This window comes from Phoca vitulina, unplaced genomic scaffold (assembly GCF_004348235.1).
Source record: "Phoca vitulina isolate PV1807 unplaced genomic scaffold, GSC_HSeal_1.0 scaffold23, whole genome shotgun sequence".
In the NCBI taxonomy this organism is placed as follows: Eukaryota; Metazoa; Chordata; class Mammalia; order Carnivora; family Phocidae; genus Phoca; species Phoca vitulina.
The window spans coordinates 13,009,399-13,019,242 of NW_022589726.1; positions in this window are offsets into that span (position 1 = coordinate 13,009,399).

Sequence of the window (9,844 nt, forward strand, 5' to 3'; positions counted from 1 at the left end):
CAGATATGTTTAAATGTATTTATGTGATCTTTGATTAACTTCTAGATCTTCCAATATAAAATAAGTTCCACGAGGATATAAATCTTTTTTTTTTTTTTTTTTTTTTTTTGTGGAGATGTATCATAAACCTAGAATGTAGCACTGTGTCTGGTGCATGGTAGACTATATATTCAAAAAATATTTGTTGAATAAATTCCCTCAAGGATTTAAGAACTAGTTTTACAGACAGGGAATATCCATAAAAGATAATATATACAAATCTGACTTGATATTTAAGTGTTCAAATAAAAACTCAAGCCAAGAAGATCTACAATAGAATAGAAGAGAGCACAGTCCTGAAGGATAAGGCAACTTGAAGCTACCGAAGAGGATCTGAGAGTGGACCTAGGAAGCGAAGAAACAATAAGTTTAGATAATCAAAAAAGAGGAAGTAGGGCCTTCTCTGATGAAATATGCTAGTGTTAGTTATTGTTCCTCTATTTTTTTTCCTCTTTGGCCATGAACCATAAACCTGTGCTTTTCCTATGAGTGATGTTATCTTAGCATAATATTTCATCCTGGTAATTCTCAACCTACCACTGTGATATAATTTATTTACTTGGTTAGAGTGGAAAAAATTAGGCATTTGTAATAAATATGCCATAAACCCATTGTAAATAACTTTATGTACCACGACTACCTCATATCTCACACAATTCCATTTGCATAGCAGTCTTTATGTTAGTTATATAATCATAGAAATGCCAGACAATAAGAATACGATTCAAAAGTCACGTTATTAAAAGAAACTTATCCGAGAGGACACAGCTGAAACACTATTATACTTAGTCGATCATACATGTGTGTTATTTTTATGATTGTTGGTATTTTGCTTAAGAAGTGATATATTTAAAATAAACTTTGGGAAGAATTATTTTGTTACGATACAACTAATTCTTTAGGTTAAAATTTTCCGATACACTATATTTGAAAGATATATTTGCAAATTGCATTTTGGTATTTCAAATTGTAATTTACTAGAAAATTAAAATGTAGCACATGTTATATAATAAGGACCTATTAAGCATGTTGATACCATGAATTCCTCTGCTTGTTCTGTGCCAAATTCTCTCTCTTCAATGCCAAACATCTGAGCTTTCCCACAGTCTTAGTTTTCCCAATTTATCCCTTTTCCAATCACACCTTCATCTTATTCTTTTGAGCGAACATAAATCTTCATGTTCCCAAATATAAGACTGATTCCTCTGTCCGTGATTCCCTTCTGATCTGGTAGTGAACCAGTGACTTGGAAGTTCCTTTCCCACTTTGCTGGTCCCAAAGACTCTCCTACCAGGATACGATTTTCACGAGTGTCACATAAACCTGCAGGAACCTGATTTGGGACTGCCTTTGGAACTGGCTATAAAAGAGCTGAGGAAATTGTTATCAAAATCTATGTTAAAAAAAAAACTGTTAGTAGAAGATAAGTGAGGAAACTGCTATTGGAATCTAGAAAAAAATGGTGAGCTTTGCCTATAGTAATGAAAAAATTAACAAAATGGTCATCTATGAAATAAAAAAGACACATAATTGTGAATCTGCTAAGGTTATTTCTAGGCAACATGTTTGAAATGTCAGTTGTCTTCTTTTAATGGTATATGATGAAATGCAGGAAACAAGAGATGAACTAAAGAGAGAATTGGTAAGTTTTCAAGCAGAATTAGAAGAAATACAGAGCAGCCAAGATCTCTGAGTTGGAATATAAAAACTATTTCTCATTTCCAGTCCTTCTGGACAGAAAGATTCTCAGAGAAAGAAATAGTTCCAGGGTAAATATCCCATCAAGGCTTGTTCTAAGGATATCAAGGCTATAAGACCTCTGAAATAGGCAATACAATACCTTTTAGACCCTCTCACTTTCTAAGAATCTTAAAGTTATAATTCCATGATAGCCTAATCCCAAAATACTTTTGAAGATGACTAGGAAAGTAGATCTCAAAAAGAAAAGAATTGTGTATGTGGCTTTTGTCTAATAGAGTAGAATATAATCTAATCCATAGAAAACCTATGACATTTTAAAAAGAATTGGATCAGGGACAGAGACAACTCAAAAGCAAAATTAGTCTCTGGGATCTAACTCTATAGGCAGGAAACTGCATGAGAAACCTACTCAGCAATTTTTTTTTATTATTAAAAAGAAAAGATTTCTCAGAGGGCAGAGCCAAGACCTTTGAAGCACAGAGAATTAGAGAACCACTCAGGAAGCAGAACTGGATCTAATAAAGGAATAGTCCTTGAGATAGCAGTAGGCATATGGAGATCTGGCTATATTTCATAATTGCTATGACCCAGCAACTCGTATGGGACTATCTATTGCAGTTATCCTTTTCCTGTCTCATTATTGCATATTGTGTTGGGATGAGGGGCAAATAACTCATTTTGTTTTAGTTAACAAGTAGGAAAGAGGAGATTCATTGGGGTCAGAGGACATTTGTGATATTATGTTCCTATATAGTGACCCCAAGGGATCAACCTCCTTGTATTCATGTCTTTGTGCAGGACCCTCCAAAATTGATCCGGATCTTGGCCATATGACTTGCTTTAGCTTATGCGACATTAGCAAATGTGACACAAGCAGAGAATCAAAAGCACTTCTGAATTAGGATTTGTTGTCTCTTGGAACATTTTTACTTACTATGTGGAAAAGTCTGAACCAGCTTCCCCATGAATAAAAGAGCATATGTATAGAGGTGCAAGTCCTTTCCATCACAAATTAAGCCCAATACACACATGAACCCAGCTGATGCCACCTGAAGCAGCACCAGGTCAACTCAGATGAGCTCAGCTCATATTACAAGCAAATTGATGATTGTGTTTTAAGCAGCTAAATTTTGGGGGCAGTCTGTTATAGAGCCACAGATAATAGACATACCCACTATCTCAACCTCCTAGGTACACCATATTGAATATTCTGTTCTCTGTGTCTTTCAAAAATGAAGATTTCCATTTTGCACAGAATCTTACTAATATTTTACATATTTGGATGCAGACTGTAGAGAATGCAAGTCTAGAGGTATTTTGTTCTAAATCCCAGATCTTATCTAGTGATATCCTTGTTCTAAAACCAAAGATAAAGGTTGTGTCTAAGGAATACTTTGTAATTAAAAATATTTTGTAATAAGCAAAAAGTGCCCTTATTACAGCCTTCTATGATAAAGGACACATGTATCAGTAAGAAATTACCCATGCTAGGTTCCAAGAATTCAAGAGTCTTTCCAGACCCCATGTCTTCCACTTCTCACCCCTGGTTCCAAATCCTCCCAGTTTCCATCATGAGGTTCATTACTGGAAGTTAAATAGTGCAGTAGTTAAGCCCCTGGCTTCTGAAATCCAACTGTGCAAGTTTTAACTCATGGTTCTGACACTTCCTAGCTGCATGATTTAGGACACATTATTTAACTTGTCAGCATTTCAATTTCCTCCTCTGTTAAATGGGTATCGGAATTTCACTTACCTAAATATGTGAAGATTAAAATTTTATTTACAAATGGTGAAAAGCACTTAGCAGAGAAACTAGCACTTTGCCAATCTCCACAAATGTTAGCTCCTACTATTGCAGAGTTTGCTTTTTGAGCCTGCTTTCCAGTGAGTACTTTGGTTTGACGGTTTGTCCCTCATTGAGTTTGGATTCAGTCCCTAGACATTTTTACTTACAGACAATTTTACCGTATCTCTACAAGGGGACAAGTGTCCCATAGTTCCGTGAAAGATTTAATATTTGGAAAGGAAGTTTGGATAAAATATGTTTGGGGTGCATCTTAATTTAATCCCTGCAGATACCAGGAAAAATAATGTTGATTTTTTTTTTTAGAATGCAGACAGTATATTGGCAATGCCTGCCGGCTATTAGCCATTTGTTATGGTTGAGAGTCTTTCCACCGCACATCAATGAGGAGTGGATCTAGAACAGAAAGCTGCCTATTTTCTGGCATCATTTTATTTCATTTCATTATGTTTGTGGCATATCAATTTGGATATATTTGTTTCTGCTTTAAACAGACATGCCTTGAGAGGGTTTAGAAGAGAGTGTCATAATTACTAGGAACTATCATGTCTTCATTATAATCAATCATACCAACCTAGTCTTATTTTGATTTTTGCAGTATTTTTATTTTGTTTTTAATTTTTATGTCATAGTAGCACTGTTAGTTGCCTACTGAACATTTACTCTTATCTTCCTAATAGAGTCCTCATTTTGTTCATAGGACTATGCTTAATGTAGGTTGAAACCATGTCTAAATATAGAGACTTAACTGTGATTGGTTGAAGCCAATCATTAGGGTGCCATTTCACTTATTAGTGATTGATTTTGGCATGGATACAATATATTTCTAGCTAATAAAATATGAAGGAAGTCTATTCAGGTTCTTCTGTGAAAGACATCACTAGAAAGAAAATGAAACATAGGAAATACCTCTTTCCACTGAATGTTACATTATCTGATTATTGTGACTAATACTGGGATAACAGTGTTGAGATCTTGAAAGTGACATAATGGGTGTGGCAGGATAGGGAGATAAATAGAATCTTGGGGCACCTGGGTGGCTCAGTCGGTTCAGTGCCTGACTTGATTTCCACTCTGGTCATGATCTCAGGGAAGTGGTATCAATCCTCCAGTCGTCGGGAGCCTGCTTAGGATTCTCTCTCTGCCCCTTCCCACTCCCAGCCATTTCTCCCCACTCCTGCGTGCTCTCCCTCTCTGTGTAAAAAAAAAAAAAAGAAAAAAAAAGAGAGTGAAAAGAAAAAAGAACTGGGACCTTGATGACATTATGCAGGAAATGATTTTATCAATCCTAGAGGTACTTATCTCTGAGGTATTTTGACTATGTGGGTTAATATGCAGTTTATCCTTGAACAACACGTGTTTGAACTGCATGGATCAACTTATACTTGAATTTTTTTCAATAAATATAATAGTACTATAAATGTATTTTCTCTGCCTTATGATTTTCTTAATAACATTTTCTGTTCTCTAGCTTTATTCTAAAAATATAATGTATAATTTTATAGAAGATATGTGTTAATCAACTGTTTATTTTATCCATAAGGCTTCTGGTCAACAGTAGGCCATTAATGGTTAAGTTTTTGGGGAGCCAAAAGTTATATGTAGACTTTTGATTGTGTTGGGTTGTTCAAGAGTCAACTCTATTTTCATTATTCTTTAAAATGATCAAGTGGAAGTTTTATGCTCTTGGAAGCTTAAAAGATTCCTGAAAGGCAGTTTTTTAAAAACCTAATACTAAATATTATCTCAAAAAGTTTTTAATGTTATTCCTACGGAGAATATGAGGCTATGTATGTAATTTTATAGACTATTAAGCTAATAATTTCCAAGAAAACTGGTTCATGGATCAAACAGGAAAGGGGTCTTTATGGGCATGCTACAGCACTCTGTCCTATTCAATATATTTGTCCACCTTTGTCATGGATATAAAGGAGAAAAGCAGATTTATACTACCTGGAGACAAATCTAAACATCGTGCATTGTTCAAGGCCATTGGTGATATTTACTTATTGTAAATAGCCATAGTTCTCATTTCTCATCATATATGTATGTATGTGTATACATATGTATTGTTATATATATGATATTTATATATTATGCATAATCTTTATAATATATATTTATCACATATAAATATAATATAAACACACACACCTGATAAAATGCTAACAGAATCCCAAATGTAGCCTGTTACTACACACATTTATGTTTCCCACATGCTGGAGGTTTTTTGTTCAAATATGCTTCCCATTTTTATTGATATAGTCAATGCTCCTAATGTTTGTCCAGATCCTTTCTTAATGGGTCAGTGGATGTGGACAAAAGCCCTAACTTTTGTGCTATTGGCTCACAGCTGTCCCCTTCTCCAGACCATTGTCCTTGGCTGAACAGGAGCTATTTGGCTAGGAAATTAACTCCATTCCTGAAGTGACAACCTGAACTACCTGAAGTGATAACCAATTAGTTACTGTCATAGGGGTACAAAAGACGGCCCTTTTGCTTCAAGTTAGGGCCTAATAATGTAATTCATGTTTCAGAATGCCCCATGGACTGTACTGAAGCTAATCTTCAATAGAATCTGAAACCTTGTTTAGTTTTCTTCTCCTACCCTATCCTCTTTCCTTCCTTCCCCTGCTCCTGAGAGTACTCTTCAATAAATCAATTTCACAAGAATCTTCACCTGACAACCTGCTTCTAGGAAAACAGACCTAAGATAGTACACCTGGATAATTTGAGTATCTTCAAGATTCAGGTCTAGTGTTATTTAATCTATATAACTATTAAAATTGTTCCAAGATAGCAGTAGGCACTCCCCCACCCCATGTTTACATAATTAATATATCAGCATTTAAAATTTTAAACACATTAAAATCCCTTGCTAATCTTTTCTTCACACTGTAGGTTCTGAGAAGGAAAGATTTGTATCTACTAAATACGTGCATTCTTCATAACACAATGTATGGCAACAAAAGGGGCTTAAGAAAAATTTGAATAAGAAAAAAATGATTTAGATTTCTTGAAAATAAGTCTTAAATGACAGGTAATAGAAAACTTAGAACTTTTCAGTATATATTTACCCAAGCCAGCAAAATGAATTTATAAAGTACAAATGTAAAATCTTTAGAAACGTTTCAAGAATCATTCATAATAATAATTTTAAACTTAGCACTGGGGTGGTTTTGATTCTTCAATTTTTCTCATCATATGGGTCATATTTTCTTGCTTCTTTGCATGCCTAGAATTTTTTTTAAGTTTACATTGCAAATTTTACTGCAAAATATACCTAACAGCCAAAAGACAAACAGCAAAATATGTTTACTTCTTATTAATGGTTCCAGAAAGAATTCTATAGTTCCATTTCTGATGAGCTATGTGTTTTGGAAAGTTCTAAATGTATAGTTCTGGCTTCAGACTTTCTTTTGAGCTACTGACTCACATATCCAATTGTGTATTTGTCAACTCCACCTGGATTTATTACATTTTTCCCCAACTCTGTTATACTGACCCCTGCCCTGTCTCCCCATTTCATTAAAGGGCATCACTGTATATATTTTTGCTCAAACATTCAGAGTCATTATTGATCCTCCCATTTCTGTGCCTCATCTCTTCTTACTACATCTAGTCTATTAGCAAGTATGCCTGGAAATTTTTTTAGTGATTTTTGCTTCTTTGAGTGCTGGATATTTTTGTTTTGTTCTGGGTTGTAGTTAAATTACTTGAAAACAGTTTAATCCTTTCAGGTCTTGCTCTTCAGATTTGATAGGTGGGAAGGAAGTAGTACTCGATCCAGGTCTAAGTATTTCTCAATACTGAGGCACAGCTCTTCTGTGTACTAGTAAGTAATGGATCTGTAATTTGAACATGTATACCAAATCCTGGACTCCTGATTCTGAAGCCTACCTTCTTTTCATTACACCATTCTGCTTCTAACCTTTTTCTCTTAATTCTCACCACCCTTGAAAATTTGGAGTACAATTCACTAAATGCCTTCATCACACTTTTGCACTTGACCTGAAGATGCACATTTCTCCATCCTGGATTTGCACAAGACTGTGCTTAGTTTGTTTTCTTTGCTTTCTACAGATCATCAGAACTTTACGTTTATCCTTACTGAATTTCATCATGTTAGACCAAATGCATTGAATGGCTATAGCCTGTCAAAACACTTTAAAACCCACATTCTGATTTCTATCTAATTCACAGTGTCTTGGAAATTTATACCATCAGCAACTTTTATAATTTTCCCTTTTATATTTTCTTCCTGGTTATTGATAAAAGCACTGAATAAGACAAGATCAAGAAGAGAGTACTAAAAAGCTTCAAGTTATCCTCAATTCTTTAACACTATATAGTAGGTTATTTTAGCTAGTTACTAATCCAGCAAATTACATGACCATCCCAACAGCATTTCTCCATTTTTTCTACAAGAAAAGTCCCTGTCGAATATTTACTAGAATATAATCTCAATATATGCACTATATTTGACTGATGCTCCCATCTAGAAACTAATTTCAAGTCACTTGCCATGGCCAAACTGAGAATACACCATAAATCTCATATGATTTTACAAGTGGATTACTTGACTATCTTTCTTAAATGTCAGTATGAAATATTTTTCACTGATATATTTTAAAACCATTAAAAGTGATATTAAACATAAACTTAGTTAAATCACAGCATTAGCTCAGCCATCTCTTTTATATATGGTGTCTTAGTAATTTTAAAGATTCCACAGATTGTTTCATGAACTTGCATACCTATCTATCTTCTTTAAGAACATTAGCCTTGTGTTCAAGATTGAGAGGCAGAAGAGCTGGATGCTACTCCCAATTCTGCCAATAACTATCTTAGTGATAGTATTGTATCATTACTAATGTGGGTTTCATTTGATTCATTTATTAAGTGAAAACAATTTACCATATTAGCATTTTCCAAAGTGTCCCTACAATTTTAATCCCAGAGTTTAATAGAAATTGCTGAAAATATGATGTCTATGGTAAAATAGCTCTGGGAAATATCAGTAAATTTATTCACTATAGGATTATCAGAGCCTTAAAATTAAAATGACTTCTCCAACAAAGAGCTATGCTAGTGTTCTCCAAACGTACTAAGACATGGAACACCTCTACACAGTTTATTTTTTGGGTAGAGTATATGCTGGGAAAAGTAAAAGATCTTAAGATTTAAAGATCTAAGTATAATTTCTACTTCATAGGATCCTACAAATACCATATATTCTGAATCCACTCAATCAAAGTACAAGACCCAGAATTTTTATCAGAAAGGCAAAACCCAGGTGAACAGAATAAAAAGGGATGGCACCAATAGATCTGAACAAAATTTAAATTGAGATTTTGAAGTCTTTAATGGTGAATGGATTATGAATGTACTAATGGCAAAAGGCTGTCCCATAAATAAAAGCAAACTCAATTATTGCCACTGAAAAGTTGTTGTGGTGTGTTCTGAGTGATTCTGTGTTACTGTGAGGTTGAAACAACATTCAGATAAGAAAGGAAAAAAACCAAGATAGGCTTGATGAAAAATGGATATAAAAATATAAGAATGTAGGAAAATAGCTTATAGAAAATATAAGATTAAAAAGAAAGAAAACTGGGGTGCCTAGGTGGCTCAGACAGTTAAGTGTCTGCCTTCGGCTCGGGTCATGATCCTGGGGTCGAGCCCCACATCGGGCTCCCTGCTGAGCGGGGAGCCTGCTTCTCCCTCTCCCTCTGCCTGCTGCGCTCTCTCTCTCTCTGTCTGTCAAGTAAAAAAAAAAGAAAGAAAGAAAGAAAGAAAACTGACAAAGTATAAGATTTTAGTTAGTTCCCGGAGTCCAGAGCACTGTGTTATATGCAACTAATGAATCGTTGAACACTACATCAAAAACTAAAGATGTACTATATGCTGGCTAATTGAACATAATAATAATAAAAAAATTATAAAATAAATTTTAAAAAATAAATTCAAGCAGAAAAAAAGATTTTATTTAAATATTGTGACAGCATTGGACTGGTTCAACTGTATGCTAATAGAGTTCTTAAACTTTTCATGTTTTTCTGTAGATTTCTCATCTTCCTCTGACATTTCTATGGAGTAGGGATTATTTTTTTAATTTAAATTCAATTAGCCAACTGATAGTGCATCATTAGTTTCAGATGTAGTGTTCCAATAATCTATCAGTTGCATATAACACCTAGCTCTCATCATATCACATGCCCTCCTTAAAGCCCATTACCCATTACCCAATTACCCTATGCCCCCTCCCACCTCCCCTCCAGCAACCTTCAGTTTGTTTCCTAG